At 43.5% G+C, this 24,386-nt stretch overlaps 1 protein-coding gene across 26 annotated transcripts in view; it reads left to right on the top strand.

Annotated features, from left to right (window-relative positions):
* NRXN3 (neurexin 3) overlaps window positions 1–24,386 on the top strand; it is a 1,270,857-nt gene that overhangs the window by 6,383 nt on the left and 1,240,088 nt on the right. Inside the window, exon 1 of one of the 26 annotated variants that reach the window (XM_081172125.1) lies at window positions 21,285–21,304. The exons of the other annotated variants lie outside the window; for them this stretch is intronic. The gene's annotated coding sequence lies outside the window, so the exon portion shown is untranslated. Of the gene's footprint in view, window positions 1–21,284; window positions 21,305–24,386 lie in introns of those variants that run through there. 26 annotated transcript variants of the gene reach the window in all.

Here is a 24,386-nt window from a genome sequence, read left to right as displayed (position 1 = left end):
GAAAGCAACAACCCCAAACAGCCAAGGTCAAAAACTGTCTTAGGGTGAGTTAGCTCTTTTTCATTAAAAAGAACAATTCAGACTCATATGCTTACTCAAGGCACCTTTATGTGCTTAGTCATTTTTAACCAGCAAAAAGAAGTTACTGGAATTACCTCGCGGATCATCCTTGATGCAGAAAGTTGAGACACTTATAAAAAGTATCTCAAAGATTGTTCTTACTAAGGTCTGGGCAATAACAATATAGTTATTGACACACAATATGTTTGACGTGTAAAAGGCTTTTGCAACTAAGCCTTGATCTGGAAGGGGTGTTGTCCGTGTACTGAATGTGTTTGGGAGACAAGTGAGCACTCCTTTTCGGTGGCTCCTTTTTCCTTCCCCTGGTTCCAAGTTCAAAGTGCCCCTTATTCCACTTTCCATTTTAAAAATCACTTGCATTTTGAAAATCAACCACAACACAATTTCTGTGGACTGGCTGAGTCCTGAGAGCTGATCTCCATGTTCAGAGTAATCACATAATACAGTCTTGCTGGGACTCTCCACTTTAGACTGTAAACAGGGTATTGCATAGTTAAATGTTGCCATTTAAAGAAAACAAACATATTGGAGAGAACCATCCTGGCCTGTCATCTGCCACTGAGCTGATTTTCTATATGCAGGGTTGTTGTTTAAATGGGGGAATATTCAGATGTGCAACTCCGAGTTTAAAGTAATAGTTCCAACAGAGCTGTACCAGGTGATTGCTCTGAATTTGTGAAGGTTGCATTTCAATACAGCAAGCTTAGGGTGGATAAATAGAAGTCTGTAATTGTTATTTTGTAAGTGGAGAATGGAGTTGGTCCAAGACATTATTAGGATCTATAAATCAGGTTAGATGTATCTTCTTCTCTTGGTCTTGATTCCTGTCTCTTTGCAATTCCCACTGTAGATTTCTGTCCCCTCTGCCCTAATCTCTTCATCTTGCTGCTCTACCTTTGGGTGTTTCCAAACTGACATTGCTTTCAGGTGGGATTCAATCACATACCCGAAAATTCAGGTCTCACCATTATTGTTTTGGGAGGTCTTGTGCAACAGATCTGCTTCTCTAAGATCAGAGTTTTTGCAATAAGGAAAGTGACAGGAAATTCACTGGGAAGTGCGAGAGAACACCTTCTTTGATGCAACATCATCTAGTCTCCCCTCAAGCAAATCTGGATGAATACTCAATAAATAGGTCTTCTGGAAGCATCCTTTTTCTGGGACAGTTAATTGCAGAACATAGTATCTCCATTTCCCCTTGCAGGGCTTGCATGCAGTGCTAGTACTGTGTTTGTCTAGTGGATGAGCTGGTTCTAGGACAATGTGTGCTTGAAGAGAGAGAAGACTGCAGGAGAATGGGATGACTATGCACTGGCAGTTGATACAATGAACTAAGGTGATGTATGGATGTTCATACACTAGGGATATACCCCCTTTTAACTTTATATTAATATTTTATACCTCTGTGGTATGGTGCTGCAGTACCCAGGCCATCCCTTCCAGTTTCCCTGGCCTGTCTCATCTCCCATCCCTGACTTCATCATGGGAGATACATGGCTGGTTTTCTCTTTCCCACCCAACTGCCTCCTTGCCCCAGTTCTCATCTCTTCTCCTTTGGCCTCAGTCTTGGAGAGAAAAGGATGCTTCTCACCCAGGAGACAGGGCTGCATCCCCTTATGGCCTTGATTTGAGCTGCCACCTTCTCTTCCTTAGTATGTTGTTGTGTCTAGTTGTGTCTTCCTTTGCTTCCCATGGGCAGCAGGGGCTCGACCACCAAATCAGGGTAGGGCAATCTTATCCTTTCCTCAAGGATTCAATTTATTCATGTCAACAGGGATCAGCCCAAGAAACCTGTGTGTGTTGCTCCCCTGTGGCAGGTCAAACGCTCTTTGTTTTCTCTTGTTAGCATTGAGGGTGGACTTCCTTGTTCCCGATTCCCACAGCCTCATTGTATTTATATACACTGTGTCCAGGTGGTGGTGTTGCAGCTCAGCTCCTGTCTTTCTCCAGATCCCTTTCCAGTGCCCTTGATGAGGAGGGAAGGCTCATTCTGGAATGCAATTTGCCTGTGTCACTTCTGGCTTTCCTGCTGTCATCCATCATATTGCAGGAGCTAATTAACACCAGGAGCCTTCAATCCCCAGGAACAAAGTGGTGGGCTATCTGAATCTCATGGAAGATGCCAGTTTCTCATCTGGTAACTAGCACAGTCTGATACCATGAGAGGATGGAAGACAGGCCCCCTCCATTTTTCCTTTTTTTTTTTTTTCATTTTTTTTTTTAATAAATTTTTATTGGTTTTACAGCATTTTTTAAAAAGAACAAACAAACACAAAACAAAACAAACATACAAAATACTTTCAAAGATATTTTCATAAACCTCTTTTCTTGGACTTCCCCATACCCCCCCTCTCTGCATCCCGGTGTCCATATTTGAACTAGCAACTCCCAGTTGTTACTTTCTAATCTCTGTCATCTTAGTCCTCCTTTATTATCTAACCTTGTATCCCTGTACCCTGTTACTTCTAGTAACCACAACATTTTAACATTCGTTGAGTTTATAGTAGTCCTTAAGATAGCTCTTAAATTTTTTCCATTCTTCTTCCACCATCTCTTTACGTTGGTCACGGATTCTGCCTGTCATCTCAGCCAGTGTCATGTAGTCCATCACTTTCATCTGCCATTCTTCCAGAGTAGGTAAATCTTGTGTCTTCCAGTACTTTGCGATGAGTATTCTTGCTGCTGTTGTGGCATACATAAAGAAATTTCTATCTTTCTTTGTCACCAATTGGCCGACAATGCCCAAGAGAAAGGCCTCTGGTTTTTTAGAAAATGTACATTTAAGTACCTTTTTCATTTCATTATAGATCATTTCCCAGAAGGCCTTTATCTTCGGGCATGTCCACCAAAGGTGGTAAAAAGTACCTTCAGTCTCTTTACATTTCCAACATTTATTATCGGGCAAATGATAGATTTTTGCCAGCTTGACTGGGGTCATGTACCACCTGTATACCATTTTCATAATGTTTTCCTTTACGGCATTACATGCCGTAAATTTGATACCGGTGTTCCATAACCATTCCCAGTCATCTGACATAATGTTGTGTCCAACATCCTGCGCCCACTTAATCATAGCAGATTTAACTGTTTCATCCTGTGTGTTCCATTTCAACAGCAAGTTATACATTCTAGATAAATTCTTAGTATTGGGTTCTAGCAGTTCGGTCTCTAGTTTTGATTTCTCCACTTGGAAACCGATTTTCCTATCCTGTTTAAAAATTTCCATTATTTGGCGATATTGAAACCAATTTTCTACTTTGTGCTTCAGTTTCTCCTGACTTTGTAGTTTAACCTTGTCTCCATCCTGTTCTAAAATTTCCCAATACTTCGGCCATCCGACCTCCATATTGAGTTTCTTCACTGCTTTAGCCTCCACTGGTGACACCCATCTAGGGGTTTTATTTTCCAATAAGTCTTTGTATCTTATCCAGACATTAAATAATGCTTTTCTAACAATATGATTTTTAAAGGTACTGTTAACCTTGTCATACCAAAGATATGCATGCCAACCAAAAGCATTATTGAAGCCTTCCAGATCCAAGATGTCTGTATTCTCGAGGAGCATCCATTCTTTCAGCCAGCAAAACGCTGCTGCCTCATAGTACAATTTTAAGTCCGGCAGGGCAAAACCCCCTCTTTCTTTAGCGTCAGTCAGTATTTTAAATTTAATTCGGGGCTTTTTGCCCTGCCAGACAAATTTCGAAATGTCTTTGTGCCACCTCTTAAAACATTCCATCTTATCAAGAATCTGCAAGGTCTGAAACAAAAATAACATTCTAGGCAATACATTCATTTTAATTACTGCAATTCGGCCTAACATTGACAGTTTCAGATTTGACCATATTTCTAGATCTTTTTTAATCTCTGACCAACATTTTTCATAATTGTCCTTATACAAATTAACATTCTTAGGTGTTAAATAAACCCCTAGGTATTTGACTTTCTTAACCACTGTCAAACCTGTTTCCTCCTGAAATTTCTCCTTTTCCATGTCTGTTAGGTTCCGGTCGGTGCCAGCGCTTAATGGCGGTCCTACCTCCGAGCTCCGGAGAAGGACTGCTTCGCAAGTTCGGGTCTTACCCGCTACGGCAAGCGGGGGACCCCTAAAATCCCAGGCGCTGAAGCCTGAGAACAAGGAGACTCGGTGGGCACCTTCGCGCCCCCCGGTACCGTGAAAGAGCCTTTTTAAAGGCTACGGATCGACATCGGGAGTGAGCGCGGTGCTGAGAGTCGCTACCCAGCCTGCGAAGTGAAGCCGCGTCGCCATAAGCGGAGAGCGCCGATTCCTTCCTGAAAAGAAATTCGGACTGATTCCCCGTGAGTAAGAACTGAAAAATAACTGGGACTTTTCTTAATTTTAAAAATTGGGCTAAAAACGGGGGAGATTTAAACAAAGGAAGTCTGCCTCCCCCCGACCGCATGAAAGTGAAAGCAACGGAGTTCTAAACCTGCATCCGTTTAAATTCGTCCTTTGATCAGCTAAACCGGACATTTAAACCTTTGATCTCCCCTCTAGCAAGCAGGGCAGAGGGGAGGCGAATTTGACCATTAACTGCATGACTTATTTGAAGGAAAAAACCTCTGCTATCTCATCTACTTGAAAGTCTGAAACGGTCTGCCTTCTTAGTACATTGAGCTGACTTTTTCCTGTGAAGTGACATCTTGATACAAAGTTTCCACAGTGCCTGACTTTTGTACATTTTAAGAAGAAACAGTATAAACAGTATACTGGGCAACTGTGGCAATTGGAAGCTATAAGACTTTAGTAACATTGATTTTGACTGGGTTAATCTCCTTTCTTTCTACATCTTGGATGCTCTCCTTTGTTCATGTATTTTGAAATTTCCTTCTATGGCCATTTTGATTTGCTCCCTCTAGAGGATAAAGTGAAGTCCAGCACGGCCTAAGACAGGGGAATTTTCCAAGGGAGAATAAATCCCGTGGGAATTGACCTTGACATGAGTGGGCCACAAGAAGAGATAACTACAAGAGCCAAGACCAAGCAACAACAACAGCAACAGCTGCAGCTGCAACAAGCAAAGAGAAGAGGTTCGATTTTAGGCGTAACAGCCGGACTAGCTGGAACAACAGGACAGGACAAAGGAGCAGCCGTTTCTATGGAAGCTGTGACAGAAGCTCTGCTCAAGATAAACCAGACTCTGGAGTCTTTGACAAAACAGACTTCAGAGAACACACAAAAATTAACAGAAATATCAACAAGATTAAACCAGAATACAGAATCTATAAATAAATTGGTCGAGGAAAATGCCACCACGCGTCAAATTGCCGAAGAGGCCAAAGCCACAGCTGGAGAGACGCAGGAGAAATTAGAGCCACTTGCCAAGAAGGTCTATGAGCATGATGCAACCCTGGCCTTGTGGGAGTTACAGAGGAAAGAGAGAAACTTAAAATTAAGACTGATTCCGGAGAATGAAAGTGACAACCTTGTGGAATATTTGACACGGGAGTTTGCGGATTGCTGGGACCTGGAGGAAGACGATTTCAAAATCACAACTGCTTTTAGACTCGGCAAAAAGCAAGATAGAAAGACACCAAGAGATTGTTTGATCACACTCAGATCTAAGGAGGAAAGAGATAAAATTTTAGGACTACACTTTGGAAAAGCCCTCCAAATTGGAAATTCAGCAGTACAGATCTTTAAAGACATACCAAAATATATCCTGGACTTAAGAAACTTCTACAAGGATTTGGTGCTTTTGTTAAAGAAAAATCAGATCCGCTTCAGGTGGGAATTCCCACAAGGACTGTCATTCGACTACAAGGCAAAGAAAGTGAAAATAAAGACAATTCAAGATAAAGACAAATTTCTGGCAAGATATCAGGAGGACCTACAGAAGGGGACTGTGGACGTACTTGCAGAACAGAGGAGAGCACTGGATATCCTGAGTCTCTCGTTTGGACAAAAACCACCACCGTCAGAAGAAGAGCAACAACTTGGAGCTGTTGGAGGAGCCCTAAGAAAATAACAAGATGGCTCTGCAATTCCTTAGTTGGAATTGTAATGGACTGAATGGGCCTTTGAAGAGAAGACAAGTATTTCATATTTTGAACAGAGAACAATTGGATTTGATATGTTTACAAGAAACTCACATAACTAGAGCCCACAGGAGATTACTCACAAATAAAAGGTTAGGACAAGAATTTGTCTCATCAGACAAAGTTAAGAAGAGGGGAGTGGTAATATATGTGAAGGAGAAATGGGCTCCAAAAATGATATTTAAAGATGATCAAGGGAGATATCTGGCTGTGGAGATACAAGTACAAGGAGAAAAATTTTTAGTTGTTGGAATTTATGCACCAAATGAAGGCAAATCTGACTTCTTTAAGAGACTTCATGAAACTTTGACGGACTATCTGGATTACAATATGATAATCATGGGAGACATGAATGGCGTGGTCTCCACTAACATGGACAAGGCACAAAGACTAACAGTTACTAAAGAAGGGAGACTCCCTAAGACTTTTTTCGAAATGACAGAAAACATGGACTTGATAGACATTTGGAGAACAAGGAACCCTCTGGAGAGAGAGGGAACCTTTTTCTCCCAAGCAATGATGACCTGGACCAGAATTGACCAAATCTGGGTTACTAGTGGACTGGCTCCAAAGATTAAGAAAGTGGAAATCTGCCCAAAAACTTGCTCCGACCATAACGCCGTGAAGATGGAGATGAAACTCACAATAACTGGTCAATTTAGATGGAGAATGAATGACACTCTCTTTCGAGACAAGGAGATTCTTACGAAGGCCCAAAAGACCCTAAAAGACTATTTTGAAATAAATTTGAGGACCGACGTGGAGAAAAGAGTGATCTGGGACGCAAGTAAAGCGGTTATGAGAGGATTTTTGATTCAACAAAATTCAATAAAGAGGAAAAAACAAAATGAGAAAAAAGAGAAGATCTTGGAAATGATAAAGGAAGGAGAGAGGAAATTGAGAACAAAACCAAAGTCTCAGGACATTTTAAGAGAGATCAAGTTATATCAAACTCAATATATGGAGTTGATGAACCAAGAGATTGAATGGAAGATAAAGCAAATGAAGCAAAAGACTTTTGAATCAGCAAATAAATGTGGTAAACTTTTGGCATGGCAATTGAAGAAAAGGCAGAAACTAAATACAGTTACAAGCCTAGAGGTTGATGGAAAGAGTATATCTAAACCTAATGAAATTAGAAATTGCTTTCTAAGTTATTTCAAAAAACTTTATACCCAAGGCCCGCAAAATGAAGAAGATATAGACAAATTCCTTGGAAGATATGGATTACAAAATATCTCTCAGCAAAGTAAGATGGACTTGAACCAGAGAATCTCAGAACAAGAGATAGAGGCTGCCATTCAGAATATGCAATTGGGCAAATCTCCGGGACCAGATGGACTGACTTCTAGATACTACAAATCGCTGAAGGAATGGTTGATTCAACCATTAAGAGAAGTTTGTAATGAGATACTTGAAGGAAAAAGGGCACCTGAATCGTGGAAAGAGGCATATATTTCACTCATACCAAAGTCAGAGACTGAAAAGACCCAACTCAAGAACTACCGCCCGATATCACTCCTTAATGTGGATTACAAAATTTTTGCAGACATTTTGGCAAAAAGATTTAAAAGAGTTTTGATGGAGAAGATTCATAAAGACCAAGCAGGCTTTCTCCCTAAAAGACACCTAGCGGACAATGTAAGGAATGTAATAGACATTTTGGAAAAGCTGGAGGTGAATATAAACACTAAAGCAGTATTGATCTTTGTGGACGCGGAGAAAGCCTTTGATAATATCTCTTGGAGTTTTATGAGGAAGAATCTTCATGGGATGGGGGTAGGCCAGGGTTTTGAGAATGGTATGGCTGCAATATATTCCGAACAAAAAGCTAAGTTGATTGTAAATAATGTTGTGACTGAGGAACTTAAGATAGAAAAAGGAACTCGGCAGGGGTGCCCAATTTCCCCATTACTTTTCATTTCGGTTCTGGAGGTGTTGCTGAATATGATAAGAAATGACCAGCAGGTCAAAGGTGTGCAGGTCGGAGCTAAACACTACAAGTTAAGAGCGTATGCAGATGACCTAGTATTGACTTTGCAAGAGCCAAACACTAGTACGAAAAGGGTTTTAGAAATAATTCAACAATTTGGCCAGGTGGCCGGATTTAAGTTGAATAAGCAAAAAACTAAAGTCTTAGGGAAAAACCCCTCCATTTTTCCAGCTGCACCGGGATGTGGGTGCATTTTTCGGTTTGGCAGGGAGGGGCATTCGGCTCCCAGAATTGTTCCTTGCAATGCCCTTGATGCTGCCGCAGCATCTCCTGCATCCAAACAAATTTCCAGCAGCAGGATGCGAGCTTTAGGGGTGGGCAAGAATAACAATTGGTGAGGAGCGATAAGTGTAATTTGGGAGTCTGCCATAACCTGGGCCTGCAAATTTCTGCTCCACCAAGCCAAACTCAATCTGATAGCCATGTGTGGCAGCCTACCAGAGTCCTGATCTAATCTCCTGTTTCTGATGCATGCATTGGCGTGGGGAAAAAAGGGGAGTTCCTCAAGCCCTTCATGGGCCACCATTCATATCTGGTGGGTTGCATTCATCTTGGTGAGATGCAAGTTGTTCGGCTCTGTGTAAGTCCCTTTGTTGGTGTCTGGCAGTCTCTTCTGGCCCCAGACAGCAGGTGAAGCCCTCTAGAGGGAGGGAATCAAATGAGCTGTAGATAGGCATTTGTAGCAAAGTTGCCAGCTAACACAAGCAGTCATTCTTTTGACCATGTACACCATCTTGAGCTCCTTGGAATATAGAGGTGCTATATAAATGTAATTAATAATTAGAACAGATAATAAATCTGCAGAGCCTCCTGGACTGGTGGACTTTGCTGATAGAAGTCCAGGTTTCAGGCTCTTCTTTTTAGAGGGAGGGAGGCAATGGAGTTGCAAGTACTTTGGACATGATCACAGGTAAGAGCAAATAGTATGCTACTCATTGTATGGAACTCAACAGTTTGAAAAGCATATTCCAGGTGACTGAGGGTGATGTGGTAGACGCTTTACATTTGGACTTCCAAGATGTTTCTGATAAAATCCTTTGCCAAAGGCTCTTGAGTAAAACTTAGCAGTCATGGGTTAAGGTGATGGATCCTCTTATATACTGGAACCTGGGAACTGGGAAAAGAGAGTAGGACTAAATGGATAGTTCTCAACAAGAACTTGTTGAGGAACACAAGAAGTAGTGGTATTGCCATTCATCTGTTTTGGGACTAGGATGAGCAAATATCTCAATTCAAGAGAGTCAAAAGGAAGCATTCTTCACACAGCACATAGTCATCTCATGGAATTTGCTGCCACAACATGCAATGACAGCTGCCAATTTGGATGACTTTAAAGGGGGATTAGATAAACTCATCCTGGATAAAGCAATCAATGGTTACACATCATGATTTGATTTTATTTAAACTTATACCCCAATGTTCAGCATGTTGGGAGGTTTTACCTCATTGTGAAGCAGCAGCTTAAAACCTCCTTCTGTGGGCCTAACACTAGCTGCACCAATTTGGATGTGTCTGGAGATATTGTCATTCCAACTTGGCATGACTGTTCCCAAGTGTGAGGAACAGGTTTTTGTCTATGTTTATAAATGGTTGGAGGCCATTTTGAAGCAAGATGGTGAGCAAAGCCATTCCTAAGTGAAAAGATTTTAAACCAAATTTGACATGAAATCAGTTTGCATGACAGTTCCTGAGATGGAGCAATGGACTTTTGGTTTATATTTGGATACTGTTGGCTGTCATTTTGAAGCAGACCGAACTATTCAAAACTGCACTGATTTGGACCGCACTGCAAATAATATCGCCCAATTTGACAGTGGTTCCTGAAATGGAGGAGTGGTCTTTGGTCTATATTTGGATACCATTGGACTCCAGTTTGAATCAAGATGGTGGGCTGAACCTGTCAAAACTGAAATGATGTTAACCAAATTTGGCAAGAAATGAAAAGGGCTGCACACAAGTTTCTGCCAAAGCCCAAACAAAGCCAGGCCAATTTGCTCTGATCTGGACTTTGCCTGAATTGCGTCAAGACAACCCCTGATCACCCTGGGTTGGGCTGCCTGGAGGAATCTGGGTTTGTTAATGGGTGGGTTGCTGGGAGGAGAGTCAGGCAGCCTCTGCCAAGGGCAACCCATGGCTGTTGTAAGAGGGCTTTCAAACAGCCCTGTGCTGCATTTTGACTTTGGATGCATGTTCTCAGCAGGGGAACACGTGTATGCAGTCCATAAGTGCAACTGAACCCTTCACCTGCTAGCTGCAGGGGTTTGCTTTACCAGCATGTTACCCACAGGTAATGTGCTTGGAAAGTAGACCATAGCAGGATTCCAAAGGAAATGGCTGAAACCGCAGAGGTCCCAAGGTGGGAAGAGGAGACTGGGGTGGGGGGGGGGGGAGAGGAATAGAGAAGACCTGTCTCCTGTTCCTGTGCTGAGCCAGTGCCAGAAGACAGTTGGTCTCTCACTGTCAGTTATGTGCTTCCCCCTCCATTGATGATGACTGCTGATGCAGGAGCCAGTTGAGGGATGGTCAGAAAGGTGAGTCTGCTAAATGGCAGCCACAGAGTTGCAGGTGTTGGTGGCAAGGACAGCTAGGGCTGAACCACACCTTGGTGGGACACACTGGAGGAAACTATGCAGGAGCAGGGCAGCAGATTGTGGAGGCCACGGAAGCCTGTCAAGCCCATGCAGCAGCACTGCAGGAACTGTGTGCCAAGGGTGCAGCTCTACTGGCTTGAAGGGGTCTGCTGGTTTGCCAGCATGTTTCCTACAGGGAATGCATGGGTGAAACAGCACCCAGTAAGATCCAGCCCTTCTGCTCTCTGCGGTTCAATTGGGAAGAGAGGAAAGGAAGAATCAGTGTCTTTCCCCTGCTCCCCCTCTCCTGAGCTTATAGGACTTTAAAAACCTTAATTAAACATTGATTCAAGCCTGGATGCAGGTCAGGTTTCCCCCAGGTCAAGGTCCTGGAATGTAGATGTGTGGTGCTGTACACAGCCCTGAAACTAGCAAATTACACTTTCCATTAAAAAAATTCAGTATGTTTTTGTTTCTTAGAATTTGTCCAGGCTTATAACTAGCAAAATGTATATATTTATAATAAATTAAATAGTAATAATAATATTGCCATTATTACTTCTACCCTACCCATCTGACTGGGTAGCTCCAGCCACTCTGGGTGGCTTCCAACATATATAAAAACATTATACATTAAAAGGCTTCCCTATATAGGGCTGCCTTCAGATGTCTTCTAAAGTTTATATAGTTACTCATCTCCTTGACATCCGATGGGAGGGTGTTCCACAGGATGAGTTCTACTGCCGAGAATGGCAGTAATCCAAGTGGGGGATAAGCAGGGCATGTACCACTCTAGTGAGATAGTGTGCAGAACTCGCTCAGTCATTTCAGATATACCATCCTAGAATGAATTCTTCATATGACTAAAAAAATGTAAGCAATGAGCAGGCATCTGATCTCACTGGCCTGACATTTTGGTGCCTTTGCTAAGACCATTGAAATGACACCCTACCACAGTAAAATATTATTATAATTACAGTATTAATATTATTATTTAAATGAAATATAGTGGTACCTCAGGTTAAGTACTTAATTCGTTCCGGAGGTCCGTACTTAACCTGAAACTGTTCTTAACCTGAAGCACCATTTTAGCTAATGGGGCCTCCTGCTGCTGCCGCGCCGCCGGAGCCCGATTTCTGTTCTCATCCTGAAGCAAAGTTCTTAACCTGAAGCACTATTTCTGGGTTATCGGAATCTGTAACCTGAAGCGTATGTAACCTGAAGCGTATGTAACCTGAGATACCACTGTAACTGATAGTTTGTTGCTTCTTAATTATGTCCAAAGTATGCTGCCTCAGGCAGGCTGCCCAAATGTAGCCAAGTGGCTGAGCTCTACCCTACCACTAGGCAGAATAAAGCAGCCTGCCTCAAGCAGATTTGGGCACTGTTAAAATAGGAATAGCACCTCCTCCAATCTGTTCTGGAAGCTGTGTCTGTAGCAGTTCTTCCTTTCCTTCTCCTTTTTTTTTTTTTGACTGTTGTCCTGGAAATAATTGTCATACTTTTCCTGGAAATTTGCCTCCTCCCACCTCCTGAAATTGTACACTATTTCTATTTTTGCTAATGGGCAACAGGTTTGCATGCATGCTTCACCCATATTCAAACCAATTAATTTGTGTAAAAGAGGGAGTCTGTAAAGCAAAACTAGTCTGAGTCTTGACTTAACTTATGCTAGAAGGCAGAATAAACTTGGTGACTTGGTGAATGTGCAGAGGTGCCAACTTCCAAGGGATTGTTTTTTAAGAATGGTCCTACTTTCTTGCTCACCCCAGGAAGAGGAAGGCAAGAAGCTGCCACATTGGCAGGATGGGACATGAACCTGTAGTCATCTTTCTCTTGATAGCAGTGGTGGCAGCAAGGATGATTAGACACAAACCTGCAGGAGGGGTGGGCGGTGGGAGTGCAGACTTCCTCACGCTATGGCAAAATATGTAGATCTGACACCAACGTTTGGATCCTTATGTATCCACAACTGCCCCACCTATGCAGAAGACGTAGGTGTTAGAAAACGCTGAGACTACCTTGAGAGAAAAAAGTAAGGAGGGAGCTCTCTTAAGAAGCCTGATGAAGACAGCATGCTTAGTGGCTGTGGAATGTTGACTGTATACATGACGATGGAAAACTGTCCCAAGTGGAATCAAATGGAGTGCACTGGAAGAGGGCTTTGCTACCTGTCTGGAACCCTGAGCAGGAATACCACAATATTACACTTGTTGCACTGTAAATTTCTTAGTCTGTGTTCTGGCCTTTTGCCCTACAAGCCGGAGGCAACTCTTGTGAGCAAACTGCAATGTTTGGAACCCAAGCTTCTGGTTTTGTTCTAAAGACTGCATAACTCAAGGCCCATCACTTTCTTTTTGTGCCCATTTGTTACGTGGGTGAGGTGGCTATTATTGTTATGTGAAGCAAGCTCAGCTCCTTTGATGGATGGCCCCGCATCAGGAGTAGGCCTGAGGTTGATTGGATTCTTTTTCACACAAATGCACCCTGAACAGTATGTGTCTGTGACCTCAGAGTGTGCCCGCTCAAATTCAATTTGTTTTTGGCAAATATGCTGTGGTGCATTTATAGTTTTATCAGTTGCTTCTTGATTTCTGTTGGGCTGTGGCTTTGCAAACAAAGACAACCACGATGGTCTATACGTATTGGCTTCAGAGAGACTTAACTGATGAAGTTCAATGTGAGGCTGCTTCTGAGGTTACATTTTTGTTTGTTAAATTTCTATACTGCCCTTCATCCTAGAATCATGGAGTGGCATACAATTTCTCTATGTAGCTAAATAGCTACAGCATAGCTATAAAGATACACACATCTGCCTTTTTGAAATGATCAGGTGCTGGTATAAGATCAATAACACAAGTCAGAACTACAACAAAAGTTAGCAGAATGGAATACTACTTTCTGGATTCCAACCAATCCATTCAATCTCACCCAGTTGACTGTCAAAAAAGTAAGCATAACATGACCACTGTGCATGCTCAGTCCTATTTTTGTGGGGGGAGTTCCCCCCGTAATTGTAGTATTCCTGCAGACTTTGGGGCTCCTTTAAACTTAGTGATACCTTTGTCTTGTATGTGGGGGGCTCTACTTTGGCTCCATAAGTAACAGCACTCACCTTCTAGTGAACCATTCTCCATTTCTCTGACCAGGTCTATACCTGCTTAATTTCCACTGAAGCTCTAGGGCAAGAGTGGAAGCCTCTTTTCAGCCCGAGGGTCCCATTCCCTTGTGAAAACCTTTCAGGGCTCAGTTGTAGGTGGGGCCACAATTTTCCAGTTATGACATAACTATCCCAAGTCACAACGCAGCTTTAGAGCTCAGCGGTCAACAATCAACATGGTTTTCTCACTGCGCCAGCTGCAGGAGAAATGCTGCGAGCAAAGATAACCCTTGTACATCACCTTCATGTATCTGATGAAGATATTTGATCCTGTCATCTGAAAAGGACTCTTCACACCACCCAGCAAGATAGGAAGCTTCACAAGATGATTGTGTCCTTCCACAAGAACATGTGTGGCACCGTCCAGTACGATGGCTCATCCTCATACGGCTTCTGTATAAAGAGCCGTGTGAAACAGAGCTGTATTCTTGCCCCAACTCTTTGGCATATTCTTCTACCTGCTGATCTCCTGTGCCTTCAGCTGGATTGAAGATATTCAAGAAGCAACAGGGACTGTTCAACCTGGCACATCTCACTAAAAAAAAAGTGTGACGGGTCCTTATCTGAGAGATGTTGTTGGCAGAAGACAGCCTTGACTCTGAGGAAGCTCTACAGAGACTCATCAACTATTTTGCCCAAGCCTGCAGGGAGTTTTGACCAACATCCTGGTTCAGGACTTCACCAGCACTCCACACATCAGCATTGGTGACCACTCGCTTGAGGTGGTAGATGATTTCATCTACCAGGACTCCACCATAATCAGCAACATCTCCATTGAATCTGAGCATATTGGCAAGGCAACTACAGCAATGGCTTGCTTCTCCAGGCTTGCGTGTTGAGTACACTGCTTTATGGAAGTGAGTGGTCTGCAATTTACAATGACCAGGAGCGATGCCTCAATGCCTTCCACATGCATTGTGTCAGGAAGATTTTGGACATCACATGGCAGGACAGAGTCTCAAACAAAGATGTGTTCTCCCAAGCTCACATTCTCAGCATGTTCACACTCCTGTCTTAGTGACGCGTATGCTGGCTTGGTCATGTCTACAGAATGGAAGAGGGCAGGATCTCCAAGGACGTGCTCTACGGGCAGGTTTCTTCAGGCACTAGGCCCGTTGGCAGACCAACTGAATTACAAAGATGTCTGCAAATGTGGCTCGAAGGCTGGCAACATCAGCCCTGCTATGTGGGGATCCCTTGTAGATGACCACAGTGGCTGGAGACAGTCATTCAGGTTGTGCATCCATAGCCGTGACCAGAGAAGGAATGGCCACTGGGAGGAGTGTTGAGAAAAGAAACCCCATGGTGCATCTGCAGCATCACAACCGGACGCCTTTATCTGCCCCAGCTGCAACAAAACATGTATTTCCTGCATCTGTCTGTACAGCTACAACAAGGCACACTCCTCCATTGTCTCCCAAGAGAGACGGATGCCAACAACTACTTATGTGCTGAGTAATTTCACCTTCTGTCAGCATCAATTTTTGAAACAAGCTTTCCTGTTCAGGTGGGCAATTGGCTGAAATTGTAATTTTTAAAAAATCAAATACTATAGGCAGGTTATTTACTGGTACTTTAACCTCTCCTTCCTCCCCTCCCTCCCTCCCAGCATAGTTGCACATACAACAGTCGCCACAATCCTAGGCCTCATCTGCACTATACATTTAAAGCACTATACATTTAAAGCAGTATCATACTACTTTTAAACAGTCATCGATTTCCCCGAATAATCCTGGGAACTGTAATTTGTTAAATGTGCTGAGAGTTGTTTGGAGACCCCTGTTCCCCTCCCAGAGCTGCAATTCTCAGAGTGTCAATCCCTCTTCCCATGGGACTCAGGGGCCTTCTTTGGACAAAACATGCATACAATTTGCATTGTCACTCAGTTTTAATGGTAAACAAGGCCCCGCAGGCCCTAAATATAGCTCTATGAACTTTGCTCAGGCCACACACTTGCACCAGATCATCTTTGTGCATTTTTGCCTGGTTGGAATGTGTCCTTTAACTTTAATGATTCTTCTTGCTTGCCTGGATGAACAATAGAGAAGGATGTCCAAGTGTAAATAAACCACCTTGACTCTATAAAGGTACAATTCACATTACAGTGGTACCTCAGGTTACAGACGCTTCAGGTTACAGACTTCGCTAACCCAGAAATAGTACCCCGGGTTAAGTACTTTGCTTCAGGATGAGAACAGAAATCGCATGGCAGCGGCGGCAGTGGCAGCGGGAGGCCCCATTCGCTAAAGTGGTACGTCAGGTTGAGAACAGTTTCAGGTTAAGAACGGACCTCCGGAACAAATTAAGTTCTTAACCCAAGGTACCACTGTAGTTGCTCTGCCCACTTTTGCCTCTGGGGGGGGGCCTCTAGGTAGCTCCCCAAGGAGGGAATGTGGCCATCTAGCTGAAATATATTCCCCATCCTTGTCCTAGAACATGACAAGGTACAGGGAAATCTGAGCAGGTATGTATGCCTGTGACTTTGAAACCGTGGGACTCCTTTTCTCCCGCCCATTTGGAAATTTCCCATAGAACCGATCTGCTTTTAGAAGGGGGGGGGGGTAATTTTCTACGATGGCACAGTGACCGGATTTCTGCATTCGCCGCAGCACTTCTTGCTTATGGGATATTTATGGCTAGGTGACTAAAAGAATGTCTCTAATAGCTATCTAAGGGATCTTATTATTCCCAGAAGGATGGAATGAGTTTTGAATCACTGTGTTGGATTCCGCAAGTACTTCTGCCTCCCTTGCTAGGCAATGATATACCATAGCGTGCTTTCAATATTAGTGCAATTGATTGGTATTTCACTTCTAATGCTGCCAATAAATTACCTTGTTGGTCTACGATTGTTGGGAAAGGGCTTTTTAAAAAAACACACAAAAAACCTGCTTGTGATTCTGCTATTTTTTATGTGGTGAGGTGACTCATCATGGCAGGACAGTGGCTATTAATAATGCTTTACGTTCCAGATCTGTTGCTCTGTGCCTCTCATGTTCAGGAGAGAAAGAAAGCAGGAAAGGAGCTGCCTTTTTACGGGTTCTGTTTCTGTTGCTTGAAAGAGCAGGAAAAGCCCTGGAGTTTGCCTTCTCCTGTGCCAGGGGAAAAGTACTCAGATAGGAAGGTATGCGGGGTTTGGGGAAGCACCTAAAAAAAAAAGGAGGCATGTGTGAAGGAAGAAGCAAGCCTGAATGTAGTTCTAACAAGTACTAATTTTATATGTGAAGCGTGCTCATGTGTTTTAACTGTCGGATGCCAAGGAGATAAAGAACTACACAACTTTTAGAAGACTTCTGAAGGCAGCCTTGTATCGGGAAGTTGCTAATGTTAGATGTTTTATTATGCTTTTATATGCGCTGGAAGCCACCCAGAGTGTGTATGGGGGTGGGGGTGGTAATAATAAAAATAATAAAAATAAAAATAAATAGCTGCAGGGACCAAGGGTGTTCATGTACCTTATTTTGGTACACTGGCTCAAACAAGTCATTCATGGACATGCTGTTGCCTTTCTTATTGGATAACTGGTTTGAGTCCTAAATTGTCAAAAAAGCCAGATGATTAACTAAGAAGCGAATTTCTACTCCACACATGAAATAATTCTGATTTCTAAATGGAGTGACTAGAAAATATGTACTTCTGCATGAGATCTAGTCTTTTCTCTAAATCTAAGGGATGAGACAATTTTGAAGCTTATCTTGATTAGGACAAGGATGCAGCCAAGAAACTTGGAGAAGATAGTGTGTGTGGTTTATCCATCATGGCAATGAACTATCATGTGTGCCTGTTGCCATCTTTGGTTGATTGTGCCTTTTAATTTATCTGCTACTATTTTGTAAGTAATCTTGAGTTAGTTTTGTGTTTTTTAAAAAAGCAACTAGTGAGTTCAGTCAACAACAGCAAAAGTTCCAGGCGTAAGGGGCAGCACAGGGGAATAGGCAGAGTTGTTTCAGTGAGCAGGAGATGCTGTGTTTGCATATGGAATTATCTCCAAATGAAGTAGTTTTGTAGAGATTGATTCTGGGATTTCAGGTAAATCCGCTTACCCCCTTTTAGGGGTGTGGTGGCTTTGCGGGATGCCCAGCACCTCCGTTCCCGCTGGCGATGCAGGGCTGGGCGTCAGGGTCTGATCCCTGCTGGAACGTGAGCTTTGGCTTGTGCTTCCGGCTTGAAATCCTGCTCTGCATCAGCCTGCCAAATTGGCCAATGGCAGGCTGGCCCAGAGGGCTGAGCTCTCCAGGGGCGGGCTTAAGGAAGCAATCAGGCTTCCCTCAGCAGCGATGGAGCAAGCTGATTGGGCACCTGGGGCATCACACATGCCCTGCACCCAGGGGCGGGGTGAGCTGGGGCAGGACACTTTGTGGGGCCTCCGAGGAGTCTGCCTGCCTCTTCCCACTCAGCCGCCCTACAGCTGAGGGGGGTGGCGTCGGCGGGTGAACCGTTAGGGGCAGCGTGGAGCCTGCAGGCGCCCAAGCCACCGTGTCACCTCCAGAAGAGAGATGTGGTTTGGGCTGTGAGTGCTGCCTGGCGTTTTGTCGCTCCCCCTCAGTGGTGACACCCAGGGCGGTCCACCCCCATCGCACCCCTTTCCTCCACCCCTGCCCTCATGTCTGCTCCCGGGGAATTTAAAACAGCCCATGCCAGCCCACGACGCCCAGCTCTTCTTTGTTGAATCAACTCATCCACTCTGGTAATTTTGCATTTACAGTGGTACCTCGGGATGCGAACGGGATCTGTTCTGGAGCCCTGTTCACATCTTGAATGGAACATAAGGCACGACGGCACGCCTGCTGGTTGCGTTTTGTCGCTTCCGCGCATCCGCGTGACATCATTTTGAGTGTCTGTGCATGCACGATTGGCGAAACCTGGAAGTAACGTGCTCCGTTACTTCCGGGTTGCCACAGAGCGCAACCTGAAAGCGCTCAACCTGAAGCACATTCAACCCGAGGTATGACTGTACTCATTGAATTGACCTTTCTATGGCTGCGGTGGTCGCCATACTAGTGAGGCCAGGTAGGAATTTGCCTACCAAGCGAATTGGCTATGACCTGGAGGTTTTGCCTACCCCATAGCAATCATCACAACTTTGGTGGTTTTGGCATTGGGTGAGCTTAGCCTTGGTTGGAAGGGGGTGTACCCTTGCTTTCCCCTCCAGAAATAGGGTATCTCGTTAAAGGGATCCATGATGGAGTTGCTTCTGTCCATTTGCCCAGACAGGGGGCTTGGGCATCAGCACTCCTAGAGGCGGGGATCCCTTCAGGGATCCCCCTATTTGATGTAAGTCATAGGAATCCCTGCTGCCGGGTTGACCCTGATGTCATTTCTGGTAGGCAGCCCGGAAATAAATGTTTACCCAATGTCTATGCCAAACCATTTCATCTTTTGTCAATAAAGTTGTGGCCTGATTTGATCCCGTTCAACTGTGTGGTCTCCTTTATTGGTAGCTCACCTGAGCGGGGGTGGGGTGGGGGAATATGCAGCCTGGGCCTGCAGTCTTGTTAAGGAGTACTCAGTTACTGGTTAACCCCCCCCCCCAAAAAAAATGCAAAAATTTATTTGGTACTTATTGGCAGCAGCAAGAATGTTTATGTTGGCACACTGGGTGTAGCAGTATGGTTAAAAAGGCTTTGGGACTTTGGTATTATCAGGAAAAATACTAATTGTAACAGATGCAAAACCACAGACAGCCTCTGGTAGGACCAGTTGTTCCATTTTTATCACCTCCTGGAATGAACACAGTTGCAAATACAGCATAGCTTGAAGTTTAAGCGAGGTTTTAGACTTCCGCAGAAGTTAGCAACATTTTCCTCAATAACAGGAGCTTTCTTTTCATAAAGATTTCTGTAACTCTGCTTTGGAAAACTCTGATAAAATGTCAATTATAAATAAGGAGGAAATATCTGAGAACACCTGGTGATTTTTTGGGTGGTGGTAGGATAACAATGCTTTTAAAGCAGCACTCTTAATAATCACAGATCAGGACAGGAGGAATTGCATTAAGTTGCTTATGCAAGTTGCAAGGTATTTCAACAAGGCATTTCAGTCTGAAAAGTGTCACTAGACTGTGTTGTTTATGTTGGATGGTTGAACGTTGACCGCTGTGTTCAGGCTCCACACAGGTGTCAATAACAGCAGATTCTTGGTGGGACTGTGAATACAGGCCTGCAGTAGGGTTTTTACTACTCTGAGTTGTACCTAAGACATTAGTGCACAGTAGCTTACAGTGTGTGGAGACAATGCACAAGCACTTTCCACAGATTACTCTGAACAGAAGGGAGTAGCATTTTACCTGCTTGTGGCCTCTGGTCCCACGCTGTGTACAGATTTGGTGGAGGGGTCTTCCTCACCTACTGCTGCACATGAACTAGCTCACAACCAGTGATCCTAAACAAGTGGAATCCTGATCCCCCTTGTCTACCTATTCAAATGAACATGTGAAAAGCGCTACAGGGAATGAAGGCAACTGTTGAATGTCCCATACCCCAATAGCTGCTGCTCGTCAAAGATAATACTAGGTGACCTGATTTCAAAATTAAGGCAGCTTTTATCTAATCATATTTCAAAGATGCAGATCAATGCCCTTCATTTATTCTGGAGCGGCTGCTGGTACCCACCCAGACCCTGATTGGGCTTTTGCCCCTTGCTTACGTCTGTGAAACAAGCCCAGAAATTTGCAGTGAATGGCTGATAAGTGATATATGAAAGTTGTCTTAAACTTCTATTCTCTACCTTGTTCCTCTGAACTCTGCCCACCACTCTGTGAATACTAACACTGGCCTATAAATTATCCAGCAGGGCTCTGGCACTTAAGCGGCTGGTGTTTTCAGTGGTGTGCATGCATAATCGATCCAGGAGCCTGCCTCTGCTTTTAGCAGAGGCATTTGCAGAAACCTTGGGCTTTCAAAGCTTCCAGCCGTAGACTGCCCATATGAGGCCCCCCCCCTTCATCTTTCCCTGCCATCTCTTTCTGTCCAAACCCTGCATCACTCCCACACCTTTTTCAAAGGGCTGAGTTATCGCCGCTGCGCGTAGAGGAGGGAGATTTTCACAAAGGGTGACGTGGAGGCAACTGACCAGTCTGCAAAGAGACAGCTCATCGTGTGCTGGATTCTATCCATCTTGTTTCATCACTTTTTGGAATCTGCTTCTTGTGCTTCCCATCAATTTCTCCCTTAACATGTGAAGCATCTTTCTCTGCTATTTTTGGGCTTCCTTGGAGAGCTGTCGCTGCCCGCATGAAGCTCTGTGCATCCTCTGGCTTTTATAGGTTGTGGTACAGTGCACAGAGTGGTGGGCTTCTAAGAATGCATCAGGTTTTCCACTTGTTGAGCTGGATTTTGGTACTGCTGAAAGAAAGCCCTTGGGTTGCTGTGGAAAGTTACTGTATTTTCGTTTTGAGGCTTTGGATTAGGATGAGACGATCAGCTGGCTCAAGACTAGGAACCGGTACTGGTATTAAATAAATTGTTCAGACCTTTGTTTAATTCTTTCCTTATAGTTCTCTGTAACTTTACTCATCCCTATGCATGGTAAATGATGGTGATTTTCATGAGTAATATAAACTAAGACCATGCCTGTAGTAGGGTCTTTTTCTTTTGTGGATAAATATAATTCTCAGTACACATTTTGTTAAGGATGCTATTCTGTTTTTTCTAGTCAATCACAAAGATGTAAGTTTCCACCCTTGATTCCTACCTTCCTCGACAGTTTTTCTTTTGCAATTATACTTTCCTAAGTATTAAATATTTCCCTTCTTGCAAATAAAAGGGTAATCCTGACTGATGTGCTTTACCAAGGAAATCGTGCATCTGGCTGTATACAAAGTACTGTCAAACATACTGAGTAAACAAACTAAAAGGAAGACAATTTTCCTCTACTTTTTCAATTTTAGTTGTTTTGAGTGTTGTGTGTGAGATAATGTGATAGAAAAATAATGCAGCTGAAATAGAGGTTTGTTGCTGCTTTTGTTGGGCTTTTTTAAAAAAAACAAAAAAACCACCAAAAATTCAACCTGATCTCCCTTCTGTTGAATTCGAGAATAAAATTGTTGGTGGCAAATTGAACTTGATTAAAGGTAAAGGGACCCCTGACCATTAGGTCCAGTCCCGGACAACTCTGGGGTTGCGGCACTCATCTCGCTTTACTGGCCAAGGGAGCCGACATTTGTCTGCAGACAGCTTCCAGGTCATGTGGCCAGCATGACTAAGCTGCTTCTGGCAAACCAGAGAAACGCCATTTACCTTCCCGCCGGAGCGGTACCTATTTATCTGCTTGCACTTTGACATGCTTTTGAACTTCTAGGTTGGCAGGAGCTGGGACAGAGCAATGGGAGCTCACCCCGTCACAGGGATTCAAACCGCCGACCTTCTGATCGGCAAGCCTTAGGCTCTGTGGTTTAACCCACAGTGCCACCCACGTCCCTTTTGAACTAGATTAGCTAATGACAATTTGCATTTTGTGTAAGTAGGTTTCCAGTTTTGAGAGCGTGTGTGTTTCTACGTATTTAGGTGATTAAAGATGCATTTTTAAAAGTGGGTGCAAAGATTAGTCTCGGTGCAGTATTGAGAACATATGTTCATAATCATGTACGGTTCCTGAGTTAGTGTACATAACATTCTGTGAGGCTCATCGAAAGTGACCATAGCCTGATTCAGAAGTAAAGGGGAAATTGTGATTTGTTATGTAAATGAGATGTGCTGAGCTTTGGGTTTGTGCAAATTTCCTCTCCTTATTTTGTGCACTATGAGGAAGAGACTGAAAGCATCTACTGGTTTTAAATTTACAACAGTTACTTGTGGCAGTGTTAGAAACTTTTTTCTGTGAACCCCATGAGACCTCCAGGTATAGGGCGGTATATAAATTAATTAATTAAATAAAAATAAATAGAAACTGGTATGTGAAAACTAAGAGCTAAATGGCACCTTAAACTTAGGTTATAGGCACCACAAAGGAATATCTAGGTGTACTTTTTAAATAACAGCAATACAAAGCTGAAAATGAATGAACTGCAGCTAAAATCTTGTTTAAATGGTCCAGTACTCTACTACTCTGAAGACTGCAAAAAACAAACAGGGCCATCTTACCCATAGGCACTAGGGGTCTGGGGCACCTGGGCGTTGGGCTCTCAGGGGCGCCAGGCCGAGAGTCCAGGGCCTGAGTCTGGGGAAGAGCCTGTGGGCTCTTCTACTGTGGGTGGCTCTACACTGCGAGTTTGGGGGCGACTGAGCCAGTGAGACGCTGAGGCGGCCGGCTGGCTCCGCCCTCCTGTGCGCCTGGGGCTGGGCAACCTGGGTTTCAGATTTGGGCTTGTTCTTGCTGCTTTTTTTTAAAGAACCCACATTTCCTTGGATTTGGCTGTAGCTTTCCAGTCAATATCACTTTCGCATACGTTTATTCATAAATCTGTTCCATCTGGTTTCTGCATTAATCTGCATTTTTTAACCCCACCTCTTGTTTAAATTAGCATTTTAATCTCATACACATTTCTAAATATATTTTATCTTAAACGCACACACACACACACATTTTGAGCTGAGAGCTGTGTTGCAAAATTTGGAGAAGTGGAATATGAGGAATAATGACATTGCAATCTTTGTGTTAATTGAAAGGTGCAAATTTGATTGGTTCACTTAAAGATGCAGACCAAGGAAAATTCTCTACCATCTCTTCCAAGGCTTTGTTCTAGCGTCTCTTGAAACACAGAATTGTGTACTTGTTGTTTCAGAAAACTGCAAATATTCTACCTTTGTTAGGCCGGTAAAATCTCATTTGCCTCCATGATATCTTTCTTCCAGAACAGTTTGACTCAAAGGTCAGGCCCTGAATTAGTGTTTAAACAAAGGCATTAGTCACTTTTACTGATCGTTGAAAGACTAAAGCTAATGTAATTGTATGATTGAATGTGTAGAGCTGGAGATTCCAAATGGAAACACTTGGGATCTGCTGTTTCCTCATTGACTGCACGTGCCTTTGTTCACTTTGCCTTTCTTTCTCCTCCTGTAAAATAGGTACACTGAAGCAGTAGGCTGAGGGGAAGAATTAATAGCTAAGAATGCTTGAGTGGTGCTTCAGTGACAGTCAAGAGCCAATGACTTTGTCCTCTGTGCTTTGTCTCTTACAAGAAATGGAAGAGTATTGCACCGTGGGGAACAAAGGCACAGAGAACAGGGAGCAAAAGTAAGCAGGCTGCATGGTGTGTACTATGTTGCTGCAACATAGAGGCAAAAGCTAAATATGTCCCCCCCCCCACATTAACATTTAAGAGCAACCACCTTTGCTTGGAATGTGTGGCTGATAAATGCAGAAACAGCATATGTATGTAATATAAAACAGGTTCAAGCTAACATAGTGCTGTTCATTAATTCCAATGGCTCTATAAGTTTAATGCAGCCCAGTGTGTTCAGTACTTTGTAATGCTGAAATGTCTTTCATGATGGAACAAACATATATTTAGTGGTGTGTGGGGTTTGCATGCATTCTTAAGGCTGGTTGTGAAATGGGCTTCGGTTGTTGCTGCTGAGTATAGTTG

The sequence above is a fragment of the Podarcis bocagei genome, assembly GCF_964188305.1.
Source record: "Podarcis bocagei genome assembly, chromosome: 1".
NCBI lineage: Eukaryota > Metazoa > Chordata > Lepidosauria > Squamata > Lacertidae > Podarcis > Podarcis bocagei.
Note: the sequence above shows the minus strand (reverse complement) of the source record. Positions and strands in the feature narration are given on the sequence as shown.